Source organism: Mirounga angustirostris, unplaced genomic scaffold, assembly GCF_029215605.1.
Source record: "Mirounga angustirostris isolate CCGP_5_RB_7025 unplaced genomic scaffold, mMirAng1.0.hap1 SCAF_8, whole genome shotgun sequence".
NCBI classification, from domain to species: domain Eukaryota; kingdom Metazoa; phylum Chordata; class Mammalia; order Carnivora; family Phocidae; genus Mirounga; species Mirounga angustirostris.
This window is the reverse complement of record NW_026991716.1, coordinates 16,266,533-16,281,853: the sequence shown is the minus strand read 5'-3', so window position 1 is coordinate 16,281,853 and position 15,321 is coordinate 16,266,533. Positions and strand designations below refer to the sequence as shown.

Sequence of the window (15,321 nt, the reverse complement as noted above, 5' to 3'; positions counted from 1 at the left end):
TGTAGTGTGAAGGTCCAGTGGGGAGCAACAGCAGGTGAGGCTGGAGCAATAAGCAGGGGCCAGATCAGAAGGAGACTTCTGGTCCTTGTGATGGAGGCAGAAAGGTAAGACTTTATCCCAAAGGTGACAAGGTGGCTCTGAAGGTCTTAAATAGCCCAGTGAATTTTAAGATTTCTAGAGTGGTTCCCCTCCGCCAGCAGACGGTTCATTCCACTCACTCGGAAGTAGGTCAGCTTGTTGACAAAACGTGTGTTCAAGTGGAGTCCAAAGATGCCATCCGCAAGAACACGGGCCAGGTGCTGCCCTCCCTGGTTGGCTTGCTCTTCCACTTGCAGTGGTCTCAATATTGGAAGACTTTTTCTTATCCCACCCATGTCCCACATTTCCTCCTTTTCAGAGTTCACAAACCTAATCCCTTCTACCTCTGTTCATGGACATAGAAGAGCTCTCCTTGGAAGCAGGGGGCTTAGAAATCCCAACTTTTCCACGCTTGCCTCTCTAGGAAAGTGAGTTGTCTACACCATAGATGTTCAAACAGCCAGCTGGGCACAGATGAAGCACATGAGTCCTCTCCTAGTGGCAATGGAGATGTTTGTACAGACACTGAGCCCAGGTTGCTTTGTCTTATAATACTCAATCTCTGGCATTGCCTCTTTGATTAGCTAGCTCTCCCACTGCCGCTGAGCTGGCCAACCACTTTCTCTTCACTCTTGCCTATTCTCCCAGGAATGGGTACTCTTTTTATGGTGCTTTGTTTGGTTAAGCTTCCCATATAACTATTCAGTTTCTTGTTACAGCTTCTTTCTCTGAAGCTAGGTACATCTTGATTGGGATGCCTTAATGCTCCCTTGGCAGCATGGCATAATGGTAAGAACAGTCTTCAGAGTCAGAAAGACCTGAGTTTGAAATTTGGCTCAGCTGATTCGTAACTGTGCGACTTACTAGGAAAGTGACCCAGCCTGTTTTCTTCATCTGTATAACTCTGAGCAATGACTACATGAGTTTGTTTAGGTAACATCCTCCATACGAAGTGGGCATAGGCTTGCAAGAACTGATGGCTATTAACAACAAAAACAGCAATGGTAATGACAATGACCATCTGGCTCCTCCACTCCCAGCTGAATGCCCTGGGTCTACTGACTTACTTGAAGCCTCAGCTTTCCCATCTCTTAGATGAGGATAACAGCAATTATTTGGTAGAGCTGGTTGAGGATCCAATGTGATAAAAATGTGCAAAGCACATGGTAGGCCCTCAAACATGGGTATGTGCTCTTTGCCCTCCAAGGGACCCTTTTCCTTTTAGCCAGCCCCTCCATCATTAGACACCCTTCCCTCCACCTTGGGTGTTCCTGTCAGGGGTCACAGGCTCTTCTGGACAAACAACCTCTGAGAAGATGAGGCTTTCCTTTCTGTTTGCCTAAAATCAGAGTCATTTTTCTGTCCCTTGTTTTTCTCGTGTTGTCTGTTTCTGGCCTGTTATGGATTGAATTGTGTGTTCCTCACCCTTTCTCAGGGTGGCAGGGGGAGGATAAAAAAGTATGTTGTGTCCCAACACCCAGCACCTGTGAATGTGACCTTATTTGGAAATAGGGTCTTTATAGATTTAAGCAAGTTAAGATGAGGTGATTAGGGTAAGTTCTTATCCAGCTTGACTGTTGTTCTGATAAGAGAAGAAGAGAGCACCATTTGGAGACAAAGACATAGAAGACAGTCTGTGAAGACAAAGAGACATTGGAGATTTGCCATCACAAGCCAAGGAAGCTGGGACTACAGAAACTAGAAGAGGGAAGGAAGGTCCTCCCCTAGAGGTTTGAATGAAGCATGGCCGACACCTTGATTTCAGACCTCTGGTCTCCAGAATTGAGACAGAATGCATATTTGCCATTTTCAGCCAACCGGTTTGTGGTCCTTTGTTACAGCAGTCACAGGAAACTGACACCCTGGCCCCACTGTTAGTTAGAGTCCACTTGACTGAGAGGTTTATTAACTTGTGAAATGAACATTTCTTAAAGCCCACCTTTAGAATTGACAAGTTGTTTACCCAAAGGGGGGGATATATTATGCGCTTATGTGTAGAATAAAATGGATAGAGAGGGGCAGGGTTAGTCTGATCAAGAAGGGAAAAGAACCACTTAGAAGACTTCAAAGCACCACCCTGCTAATGAATAAGACAAAGCAACTTGGAAAAGTAGGGAAGGTCTGAAGTGAGGGTCAGGGTGGGAAGAATCACAAGGCCACAATTCACAGGTTTCAGGGGGGCTGGCATTTTTGTGCTGATTTAATCTACAATTTCAGCTTATCAAGGGATAAGGTTGACAGACTAAAAATTAGCCACAGGGTACAACTTTACTCCTGGCTTAACAGAGGACTAAAGACATAAAGTCAGCTGCCGTGTCAGAACTTGCAGGGCAGTGTGAAACACTGCGGTTTGAACAAAGCCGAGTTGGCCTGAGTATGAATTACAGGAAGAAAGGAAGGAAGAAAAAGAAAGAGCTCTGGGCTATTTATTCCTTTTCTATGGAACACGTTGAAGAAAAGATTTGTCACAGACCCAGCTGGAGGACGTGGGGCCAAACAGGGCACAAGGGGCATGAGTCACAGCTCCCAACTTTCAGAAGCTCCATATGTGGGAGCCCAGCAAAAGGCTCACCACTATTCTGATGGAGTCCCTTTGGTTTGGGGGCTGCACAAGCTTCAGCCAAATGCTGTGCAGGTCTTAGAACTTAGAACCAGTTATGATGGCCTTGGACTCATGCAGCATGGTGTTTTAGGTAAAATAGTACTTAGCTATCAGCTGGGTGGAGATGGAGGAAACTGGTTGACACTCTGTTGATGGGGTGATCAGATCTGATGGGGATGGGGTGGCTCTTGGCTCAGTTTAAGACTACAGTGGACTTTCAGTTGCCTAGCATGTGTTCCTGCCATGTTCTGATGTTCCTTTGGAGACTCAACCTTTCTCTCTTCTCAGTTCCTGCTGCTAGGAGCAGGTGCATGGCCATGCTACAGCCAAGCAGCATATTCCATTGTCCTGGCCCCACAGTAATTGGTTTAGGAATGGGCACATGTCAGCCCCAAGAGTCAATCCTAGGGATTTTTACAAAAACTATTGAGGACAAGATGCAGTTAGTTGGGTTGCTGAGAGAAGAGGATGTGCACCGGAAGCTGCTGGGGGCCATCTTGGTACCATGTTGGAAGAGCCAGTCTAAGTGAGCCCAGGAATGGAGAGAGAGGGAGAGTCCTGATGAGACTGAGCCCTTACATCTAGTGGTGCCTAAAGCTCTTTTTTGTTACATGAATCAATACATTCTAGCCTTTTATTTTTTTAGGCCACTAGAAGTTAGGTTTCTTGGAAACCTAGAGTTCTAATACACAGACCTCAGCAAGGCAAAATAGGACCACAGAAAATGCCACCAAAATATATAGAAGACAGAATATACGAGATATAATGTGTGGCACGTTGCACCGGCTGGCTTGTAAGGTAAAGATATGATCGTAGGAATAGCTTTGAGAGCATTTTAGAGTACTTAAGAGTATTTCCAAACATAAAATGATAGTATTACTCTTTTAAATCCTTCTGGGATTAGGGAATAAACAAAGTAAAAAAAAACAGTAATCTGAATTCTTCTTGTAGTAATATGGCATCATCATCATCATAAAAAGACGATCCTAAAGGCAAGAGGTGTGGGTTTCATCTGGGCTCTGATCTAGGGCTACCAACTTGTCCTGGTTTGCCCAGTGGGACTGCCCCTGTTTTATAATGGAGAGTCCCCTGTTCCCAGAACCACCTCAGTCCCTGGCAAACCTGGGTGGTCTGTCATGCTGTATCTTTGGGAAGCTCCAGGTTTTCATAAAGGGCCGCAGTGCTCACTGCAAAAGGGGAAGGGGTGTCAAGTGACCGACCTCTTCTGCTTTAGAGCAATTTCTCTTCTATATTTTTATTTTTTTTATTTTTTTAAAGATTTTATTTATTTATTTGACAGAGAGAGAGAGACAGCGAGAAAGGGAACACAAGCAGGGGGAGTGGAGGAGGGAGAAGCAGGCTTCCCACGGAGCAGGGAGCTCGACACGGGGCTTGATCCCAGGACCCCGGGATCATGACCTGAGCTGAAGGCAGATGCTTAATGACTGAGCCACCCAGGCGCCCCTCTTCCATATTTTTAAAAAATCAGAGTCTGCCTAAGATTTTTTGGGGGGATAGGGAAATATGCTCTTTGAGGGACCTCCCTTTAGAATTCCATGATTTAATTTTCTTTGTTATGAGGCAAATGGCTCTTACAGGCCAGTGTTTCCTGCACCTGGCTGATCATAGCAGTCACCTGGGGAACTTTAAAACGGCATACATTCCTGGCTACCACACCTGGAGATTCCAACTCAGCCAGAATCAAGTGGAGTCAGAGCTCTATATTTTTAAAAATCTTTGCAGGTGACATACATATAAATTATTCACAAATGCTGGTATGTTAACTATCATTAATAATAAATCACTTTCCACACACCTCACAAATGGCCAAGACACACCATTGTTTGAGGTACTGTTTCCATTACACCTTAAACTTTCCATGCATCAGGAAGGCTTGTTCAAACAGCTAGATGGACCCCACCTGCAGGGTTTCTGTTTCAAGGAGGGCTGGGGCAGGACAGGGAATTTGCATTTCTGCGATGCTCACTCCTCGGTAGGCATCATCATTGTAGACCATAATAAGCTTAGTTGAGTGTCTTGTCTGGTCTCTTTCATCTTTGTAATTATTGTAAAATGTCCCTCTCACCTCCCCCTAGCATAGTCCTAAGTAAATTATTGATGAGACAATGTGTGGATAAATGTTTTATTGGCCTCAATGATGGTGACCTTTCCACCAACTTTCTAAAGAATATTGTGACCTATATCCCTTAGCATGTAAGAAAGGTTTCTGTTGGTTATCTAAGGAATACTGTCTCCTGGGACCTCCACTGAGGACAGGGTGGGAACAACAGGATTTCCTGCTCTGGGCTTCAGGGGCTTTGTGCTGAATACAATGAAGTAACTGCCACATTCTGTCCTGGGGCCTCCAGACAAGCACACTGGACTCTCCCCAAGACTCCATTTTGCTTGTTTGTCACTTTCTAAGGCTGGCAGGTTTGCTTTTCACCCACCAATTCCTTTCTGTCTTTCTTTATCTTGTCATTATATTTAAATTGTTGAATTGATTTGCCGGGACATTACCTAAACATATTCTGGTTGCTGTAACTCTTTATTTCTGTGGATAAACTTGTTATTATCCCTCTGGAAGCCCAAGAAGGATTACTCCAATCCCTACTTAGGCTGTGCAGGGTCCCCTCATCAGGCCTGCATCCTTTGGCTTGTGTCTGTTCTCTGTTGGTGCTGGAACAGCTGTGGGCACCTTGGCACTGTTTTCCCACCCATCTTCACTAGTGCAAGAAATGTTTCTTGTACTAAAGAGACCTACACATGGCCACAATCTTGACCTCAACCAGACACACCCCAAACAAAGTTAGAAAAAAAAAAAAGCCACTGACTGTTATTAGCTGCTAAATACAGGAGTACATTGTCCAAGTTCTGCAGGAACATTCAGATGGTGTTTAAGTGGCTTTGAAACTTGTACATAACGTTGAAATAAGAAACAGCACCCAGAAAAAACACAAATAATAATCATAATAGAATTTAAAGATTCCCTCTTTACTAGAGACCATGATAATATTTCAAGCAGATGGTTGTTTAGTTGGTATACAATCTAGTTACCCCAGAAAACAGGATATGTCCCCCAAATGGAGGAAACAGAGGACCATCCCAGCTCCTCCCTGGAAAGAGGATTTGTTTTTGGTCAGAGCATATAATTATGGAGAAATAATCCATTCTAGATCAGTTCTATAACATCAGCCTTGCTAAATGTCTAACTCTGTGGCAATGAACAAAAACAGGCTTCTCTGCCCATTACGCAGGCAGCCAGTGTGGTCTCAGCTCCAAAGGTGATTAGTCAGCGACTAAAAGAAGCAGTCTGCTCTTCCACAATGTCAACAGCAGGATGGAGACACTGCCTTGCCCCCCGAAGCCATGGTGGCAGAAATGCTTGCCGACATAGAACTGTCCTCTAGTACAAACTGGTCTGAGAGGCTTGGCTATGTGTACTCTGGGAAGTTCTGAAATCCTTTGGTGTTGTAATGACACTTGTGTTTCAGGAGACACCTCTGAATCTGGCTGACAGGAAAATATCATGTTAGGTAATAATAAAATTGAGGACTGAAAAAGTTTTGACTCTCCTTTTTAGAGTCAAGTCAGTCTTGAGGCAAACTGGCTATTTTCCTTGTAGGCTTTCAGAAACACGGTGGGTGGTGATGGGCAGGGGGGTGGGAGGAGGGAGGAAACATGACCTGCATGTCACTCTTAATAATTGCCTCTTGTCTTTGAATCAGGATGTTGATATTTTTCCACTTTACAAAATGTGTGTGTGTGAGAGAGATGGTCAGGGAAGGGTGTTGCAAGGAGAAACTGAAAACAACTCCCACCATTCACAGAGACTGAGAAGACTCAAACACTAAGAAGTCAAGTTCACACCATTGCAGGCCACAGAGTGAGAATGCAGAAGTATCTCGGCTTAATTATGCATATTACCGCTGCCTGCCGGGAAACTAGGCAGTCCACAAAGTCCATCTTTTTTAAGGTGGATCAGGATCAAGTATTTTGTAAGAGACACATGAGTTTGTAGAAGTTAAAGTGACTTGAATGGGCTTCTGCATATAACAGAGAGAATACAAAGCTCCTACCATGTGGCAAGACAAGTCCTCAGCAATCTAAGTCAGATGAGTTATAGGAGAGAGCCAGCAAGGGTTTCATTTGGGATGGGAGTGGAGGAGCACAGGGAGAAGGATATATACATGTATCTCTATGTAGGGAGATGGTTAAGGAAGCAGACTGAAGTTTCCTATAAGGCCTTCCTTCCTGTTTACCCTTGGAATCCAGAAACAAATGGGCCTTTGCTCAGGAGTCTAAGAAGTCATTGACCAGGGGGCGGAGCAAGATGGCGGAGGAGTAGGAGACCTGGATTTCGTCTCCTCTCTGGAATTCAGCTGGATAGGGATCAAACCATTCTGAACACCTACAAACTCAACAGGAGATCGAAGAAAAGAAGAGCAACAACTGTCTCAGCAGAAAAGCGACCACTTTCTGGAAGGTAGGACGTGCGGAGAAGTGAATCCGAGGCGATATTCGGGAGGATAGACGGCGGGGGAGGGGCCTCCGTCGGCCGCTTCTGGCAAGTGATAGAGCCGCGGAGCACAAAATCGGAACTTTTAAAAGTCTGCCCCGCCGAGGGACGTCACTCTGGTGGCTCAGCGGGGGGTGGAACCCTCCGGGACAGTGTGGTCTCAGGACCCTCGGGGTCACAGAAAGACCGGGGGTGCCTGAGGGCAGCAGAGCTCCCAGGTAACGCAGCAGGGAAGCCGGCTGCAGAGGCGGAGCCCAGGCGCGGGCTCTCAGCTGGGGTTGCCATTAACCGCGATCCGCGGCCCAGTCGGGCCCCTGCTCCTCCAGCAGGGACCCAACAAGCGGCCGATCCGGGGAGACTCACCTTCCTCCCCCGGGAGGAGCCGCGCGGGAGTGCACCGCAGGGATCTGCTAGGTTTGGAGACTCCAGACCGGGTCCGGTGCCAGAGATAGAAACGCGTGGTCACAGGCCGGTTGAGCACGGAGTGCAGCTGCAGACCGGGGAGACGGGAGTGACTGACGGCTTTTCTCTGGGGGCTCACTGAGGAGCGGGCCCGAGTTCTCGGCTCCTCCGGGGCGGAGATTGGGAGGCCGCCATTTTCACTCTCCGCCTCCAAAGCTGTACGGAAAGCTCGCGGGGAACAAAAGCCCCGGAGAGCAAACCCGAGCAGATTACTTAGCCGGGAGGGGGCAAGGGCGGGGCAATTCCACCTCCGGCAGAGACATTTGGAAACCACGGCAACAGGCCCCTCCCCAGAAGATCAGCGAGAACAGCCAGCCAAGACCAAGTTTACCGATCAATGAGAACAGCAGAACTCCAGCGCTAAGGGACTACTGCACATAGAATTCACGGCTTTTTTACCATGATTCCTTAGTCTTTTAAAGTTAATTTTTTTTTTAACTGTCTTTTTGTCTTTTTATTTCTTTTTGAATTTTTCTTTTTCCCTTTTTCAAACAACATCTTATCAATCCCTTTTTTTAAAAAAAACATTTTTATTTTTCATTTTTAGAGTCATATTCTATCCCTTCATAGTAGTTACCCATATTTTTGGCTTATATATATAAGTTGTTCTCTCTTTAAAATTTTGAGATAGTTTCTTCTAACAGATTAAAATATACCCTAAATCTCTAGTATATGGTGTTCTCTATTCCCCTGCCTGATCACATCCTCTCCCTTTTTTTTTCTTTTTCTTTTTTCTTTTTTTAAATCCTCTTTCTTTTTTCAAACAACTTCTTATCAATTCCTTTTATAAAATTTTTTATAATTTCCATTTTTACAGTCATTTTCCATCCCTTCATCATATCAACCCTTATTTTTGTACATATATAAGTTTTTCTTTCTTTAAAATTTTGGGAGACACTTTCTTCTAAAAGACCAAAACACACCCCAAATCTAGTGTGTGGCACTGATCTATATACCATATAGATCATATTTGATCACATTCTGGTTTTTCTTTTGTTGTTGTTCTTTTGTTTTGTTTGTTGTTGTTTTTATCTTTATCTTTTTCTTTTTTTTTTCTTTTTTTTTTTTTTTTCTCTCTTTCCCCTTCTTATCCCACTGCTTCAGGTCTTTTCTGATTTGTTTAGAGTATATTTTCTGGGGACGTGGTTACTCTGCTAGCATTTTGTTCTCTCATTAATCTATTCTCCTCTGCACAAAATGACGAGACGGAAAAAATCACCTCAACAAAAAGAACAAGAGGCAGTACCGACTGCCAGGGACCTACTCAATACGGACATTAGTACGATGTCAGATCTAGAGTTCAGAATCATCACTTTAAAGATACTAGCTGGGCTTGAAAAAAATATGGAAGTTATTAGAGAAACTCTTTCTGGAGAAGTAAAAGAGCTAAAATCCAACCAAGTAGAAATCAAAAAGGCTATTAATGAGGTGCAATCAAAAATGGGGGCACTAACTGCTAGAATAAATGAGGCAGAAGAGAGAATCAGTAATATAGAAGATGAAATGCTGGAAAATAAAGAAGCTGAGAAAAAGAGAGATAAACAACTACTGGATCATGAGGGCAGAATTCGAGAGATAAGTGATACCATAAGACGAAACAACATTAGAATAATTGGGATCCCAGAAGAAGAAGAAAGAGAGAGGGGGGCAGAAGGTATAATGGAGCAAATTATAGCAGAGAACTTCCCTAATTTGGGGAAAGAAACAGGCATGAAAATCCAGGAAGCACAGAGAACCCCTCTCAAAATCAATAAAAATAGGTCAACTCCCCGACATCTAATAGTAAAACTTACAAGTCTCACAGACAAAGAGAAAATCCTGAAAGCAGCTCGGGAGAAGAGATATGTAACCTACAATGGTAGAAACATTAGATTGGCAACAGACCTATCCACAGAGACCTGGCAGGCCAGAAAGGACTGGCAGGATATATTCAGAGCACTAAATGAGAAAAATATGCAGCCAAGAATACTCTATCCAGCTAGGCTGTCATTGAAAATTGAAGGAGAGATAAAAAGTTTCCAGGACAAAAAAAAACTAAAGGAATTTGCAAACACAAAACCAGCCCTACAGGAAATCTTGAAAGGGGTCCTCTAAGCAAAGAGAGACCCTAAAAGCAACATAGACCAGAAAGGAACACAGACAATATATGGTAACAGTCACCTTACAGGCAATACAATGGCACTAAATTCCTATCTTTCAATAGTTACCTTGAATGTAAATGGGCTAAATGCCCCAATCAAAAGACACAGGCTAACAGACTGGATTAAAAAACAAGATCCATCGATATGCTGTCTGCAAGAGACTCATTTTAGACCCAAAGACACCCCCAGATTGAAAGTGAGGGGGTGGAAAACCATTTACCATGCTAATGGACACCAAAAGAAAGCTGGGGTGGCAATCCTTATATCAGACAAATTAGATTTTAAACCAAAGACTGTAATAAGAGATGAGGAAGGACACTATATCATACTTAAAGGATCTATCCAACAAGAAGATCTAACAATTGTAAATATCTATGCCCCTAACATGGGAGCAGCCAATTATATAAGGCAATTAATAACAAAAGCAAAGAAACACATCAACAACAATACAATAATAGTGGGGGACTTTAACATCCCCCTCACTGAAATGGACAGATCATCTAAGCAAAAGATCAACAAGGAAATAAAGACTTTAAATGACACACTGGACGAAATGGACTTCACAGACATATTCAGAACATTCCACCCCAAAGCAACGGAATACACATTCTTCTCTACTGCCCATGGAACATTCTCCAGAATCGACCACATCCTAGGTCATAAATCAGGTCTCAACCGGTACCAAAAGATTGGGATCATTCCCTGCCTATTTTCAGACCACAATGCTTTGAAACTAGAACTCAATCCCAAGAGGAAAGTCGGAAAGAACTCAAATACATGGAGGCTAAAGAGCATCCTACTGAAGAATGAATGGGTCAACCAGGAAATTAAAGAAGAATTAAAAAAATACATGGAAACTAATGAAAATGAAAACACAACTGTTCAAAATCTTTGGGATGCAGCAAAGGCAGTCCTAAGAGGAAAGTATATAGCAATACAAGCCTTTCTCAAGAAACAAGAAAGGTCTCAAGTACACAACCTAACCCTACACCTAAAGGAGCTGGAGAAAGAACAGCAAATAAAGCCTAAACCCAGCAGGAGAAGAGAAATCATAAAGATCAGAGCAGAAATCAATGAAATAGAAACTAAAAGAACAGTAGAACAGATCAACGAAACTAGGAGCTGGTTCTTTGAAAGAATTAACAAGATTGATAAACCCCTGGCCAGACTTATCAAAAAGAGAAGAGAAATGACCCAAATCAACAAAATCATGAATGAAAGAGGAGAGATCACAACCAACACCAAAGAAATACAAACAATTATAAGAACATATTATGAGCAACTCTATGCCAGCAAATTAGATAACCTGGAAGAGATGGATGCATTCCTAGAGATGTATCAACTACCAAAACTGAACCAGGATGAAATAGAAAACCTGAACAGACCTATAACCACTAAGGAAATTGAAGCAGTCATCAAAAATCTCCCAAAAAACAAAAGCCCAGGGCCAGATGGCTTCCCAGGGGAATTCTACCAAACATTTCAAGAAGAATTAATACCTATTCTTCTGAAACTGTTCCAAAAAATTGAAACGGAAGGAAAACTTCCAAACTCATTTTATGAGGCCAGCATTACCTTGATCCCCAAACCAGACAAAGACCCCATCAAAAAGGAGAATTACAGACCAATATCCCTGATGAACATGGATGCAAAAATTCTCACCAAAATACTAGCCAATAGGATCCAACAGTACATTAAAAGGATTATTCACCATGACCAAGTGGGATTTATCCCTGGGCTGCAAGGTTGGTTCAACATCCGCAAATCAATCAATGTGATACAGTACATTAACAAAGGAAAGAACAAGAATCATATGATCCTCTCGATAGATGCCGAAAAAGCTTTTGACAAAGTACAGCATCCTTTCTTGATCAAAACTCTTCAGAGTATAGGGATAGAGGGTACATACCTCAATATCATAAAAGCCATCTATGAAAAACCTACAGCAAATATTATTCTCAATGGGGAAAAACTGAGAGCTTTCCCCCTAAGGTCAGGAACGCGGCAGGGATGTCCACTATCACCACTGCTATTCAACATAGTATTGGAAGTCCTAGCCACAGCAATCAGACAACAAAAAGAAATCAAAGGCATCCAAATTGGCAAAGAAGAAGTGAAACTCTCACTCTTTGCAGATGATATGATACTTTATGTGGAAAACCCAAAAGACTCCACCCCAAAACTGCTAGAACTCATACAGGAATTCAGTAAAGTGGCAGGATATAAAATCAATGCACAGAAGTCAGTGGCATTCCTATACACCAACAACAAGACAGAAGAAAGAGAAATTAAGGAGTCGATCCCATTTACAATTGCACCCAAAACCATAAGATACCTAGGAATAAATCTAACCAAAGAGACAAAGGATCTGTACTCAGAAAACTATAAAATACTCATGAAAGAAATTGAGGAAGACACAAAGAAATGGAAAAACGTTCCATGCTCATGGATTGGAAGAACAAATATTGTGAAGATGTCAATGCTACCTAGAGCAATCTACACATTCAATGCAATCCCCATCAAAATACCATCCACTTTTTTCAAAGAAATGGAACAAATAATCCTAAAATTTGTATGGAACCAGAAAAGACCCCGCATAGCCAGAGGAATATTGAAAAAGAAAAGCAAAGCCGGTGGCATCACAATTCCGGACTTCAAGCTCTATTACAAAGCTGTCATCATCAAGACAGCATGGTACTGGCACAAAAACAGACACATCGATCAATGGAACAGAATAGAGAGCCCAGAAATGGACCCTCAACTCTATGGTCAACTAATCTTCGACAAAGCGGGAAAGAATGTCCAATGGAACAAAGACAGTCTCTTCAACAAATGGTGTTGGGAAAATTGGATAGACACATGCAGAAGAATGAAACTGGACCACTTCCTTACACCACACACAAAAATAGACTCCAAATGGTTGAAAGACCTCAATGTGAGACAGGAGTCCATCAAAATCCTAAAGGAGAACACAGGCAACAACCTCTTTGACCTCAGCCGAAGCAACTTCTTCCTAGAAACATCGCCAAAGGCAAGGGAAGCAAGGGCAAAAATGAACTATTGGGACTTCATCAAGATAAGAAGCTTTTGCAAAGCAAAGGAAACAGTTAACAAAACCAAAAGACAACCGACAGAATGGGAGAAGATATTTGCAAATGACATATCAGATAAAGGGCTAGTATCCAAAATCTATAAAGAACTCATCAAACTCAACACCCAAAGAACAAAGAATCCAATTAAGAAATGGGCAGAAGACATGAACAGACATTTTTCCAAAGAAGACATCCAAATGGCCAACAGACACATGAAAAAGTGCTCAATATCGCTCGGCATCAGGGAAATCCAAATCAAAACCTCAATGAGATATCACCTCACACCAGTCAGAATGGCTAAAATGAACAAGTCAGGAAACGACAGATGTTGGCGGGGATGCGGAGAAAGGGGAACCCTCCTACACTGTTGGTGGGAATGCAAGCTGGTGCAGCCACTCTGGAAAACTGTATGGAGGTTCCTCAAAAAGTTGAAAATAGAGCTACCATATGATCCAGCAATTGCACTACTGGGTATTTACCCCAAAGATACAAAAGTAGGGATCCGAAGGGCTACGTGCACCCCGATGTTTATAGCAGCAATGTCCACAATAGCCAAACTGTGGAAAGAGCCAAGATGTCCATCGACAGATGAATGGATAAAGAAGATGTGGTATATATATACAATGGAATATTATGCAGCCATCAAAAGGAATGAGATCTTGCCATTTGCAACGACGTGGATGGAACTGGAGGGTATTATGTTGAGTGAAATAAGTCAAACAGAGAAAGACATGTATCATATGATCTCACTGATATGAGGAATTCTTAATCGCAGGAAACAAACTGAGTGTTGTTGGAGTGGGGGGTGGGGTGGGAGGGATGGGGGGACTGGGTGATAGACACTGGGGAGTGTATGTGCTCTGGTAAGCGCTGTGAATTGTGCAAGACTGTTGAATCTCAGATCTGTACCTCTGAAACAAATAATGCAATATATGTTAAGAAAAAAAAAAAAAGAAGAAGAAGAAGAAGGTAGCGGGAGGGGAAGAATGAAGCGGGGGAAATCGGAGGGGTAGACGAACCATGAGAGACGATGGACTCTGAAAAACAAACAGGGTTCTAGAGGGGAGCGGGGTGGGAGGATGGGTTAGCCTGGTGGTGGGTATTTAGGAGGGCACATTCTGCATGGAGCACTGGGTGTTGTGCACAAACAATGAATCATGGAACACTTCATCTAAAACTAATGTTGTAATGTAAGGGGATTAACATAAGAATAAAAAAATTAAAAAAAAAAAAAAAAAAAAAAAAAAAAGAAGTCATTGACCAAGTTTGGATTTCTCTGTGGAAGAGGGTGGGGGAGGTTTCTGCCTTATGGTCTAACATCATGAAGACATACCCAACGGACTTTACAAAACAAGTGCCTGACTATCTGTATTTCACAACAGTCCATATTGGTGAGTTAATTTTTGGTAAATTCATGTTAAAGAGATAACTACAAATAAGCCAGTTCAAAGCTATCTTTGAGATGAGTTCCCCTCATTCTCCTGTATAAACTTGACTTTTACCTCATGTCCTTCTGACATATTCCTCCATATTGATGCTTGGTTGTCATCACAGAATTTTCTCAAGAGCTGCTTCAACCATCATTAGAGTTGAAAAATTTTTTCTTTCATAATATCCCATATGAATTATCACATGTTGTTGACCCCAGGCTTCAGAGAGATCTATCACATAAAGTTGGCATCCAATCCATTAAACACCATTTTTGTCATGAAGATCTTCTCTAGTTGAGAGAGCTTACCATGTTGGTGCACCATTTTGTTTCCAGATACATATTCCCTTGAAACTTGTCTCATGCCACTAAGGGACAAACCACTGAACCAGTGTGGAAAAAAAAGGCCTTATCAAATAATTTTCTGAAATTCCTGCCTGTATCATGACAAAGGGAGGATGCTCTTCTGTCAGCAGAAGTTGGTGTGGAATTCATAACGAAATTGTCCATCATATGCTAGAATTCTGCAGGCTTCAGTTGCCAATGTGTCACAGGGCAGGGTGATGATTGTCCTTTCTAGCTCCAAATTCTGTGGTTCCAGGGAACTGCTGTTGAAAGATGCCTCAGTCTCCAGTGCCACCCAACAGGCAAGTATGGATAAATTAAAAAGATATCAAGCAAAAGAAACGCTTCACTCAGGGTAAAGAGGGCGTGACATGGGAGAAAGTGTTGAACTACAAAGTACACCAGAGATCAGCAAAATAACCACCAAAGGAGAACATGATCAAGAGTCTGCTAATAATTTAAAGAGTCCAGGGAAGAGGAGAAAATGAAATAATCCTCACAAGTAAGAATGGTGTGGTCACTGCTTAGCCAGGTAAGGGTACCACCCCTTGCCTGCATCGACCTTTCGTGAAACGGACAGATCTTCACAAGAGGAGAGAACTATGGCAGGAACAGAAAGGGTACACAGCACAGTTTCCCACTCAAAGTCCAGG

General features: G+C 42.8%; 1 protein-coding gene across 1 annotated transcript in view; it reads right to left on the bottom strand.

Annotated features, from left to right (window-relative positions):
• The window catches only part of NEDD9 (neural precursor cell expressed, developmentally down-regulated 9), a 188,959-nt gene that overhangs the window by 155,155 nt on the left and 18,483 nt on the right, over positions 1-15,321 (bottom strand). The window lies entirely within an intron of this gene.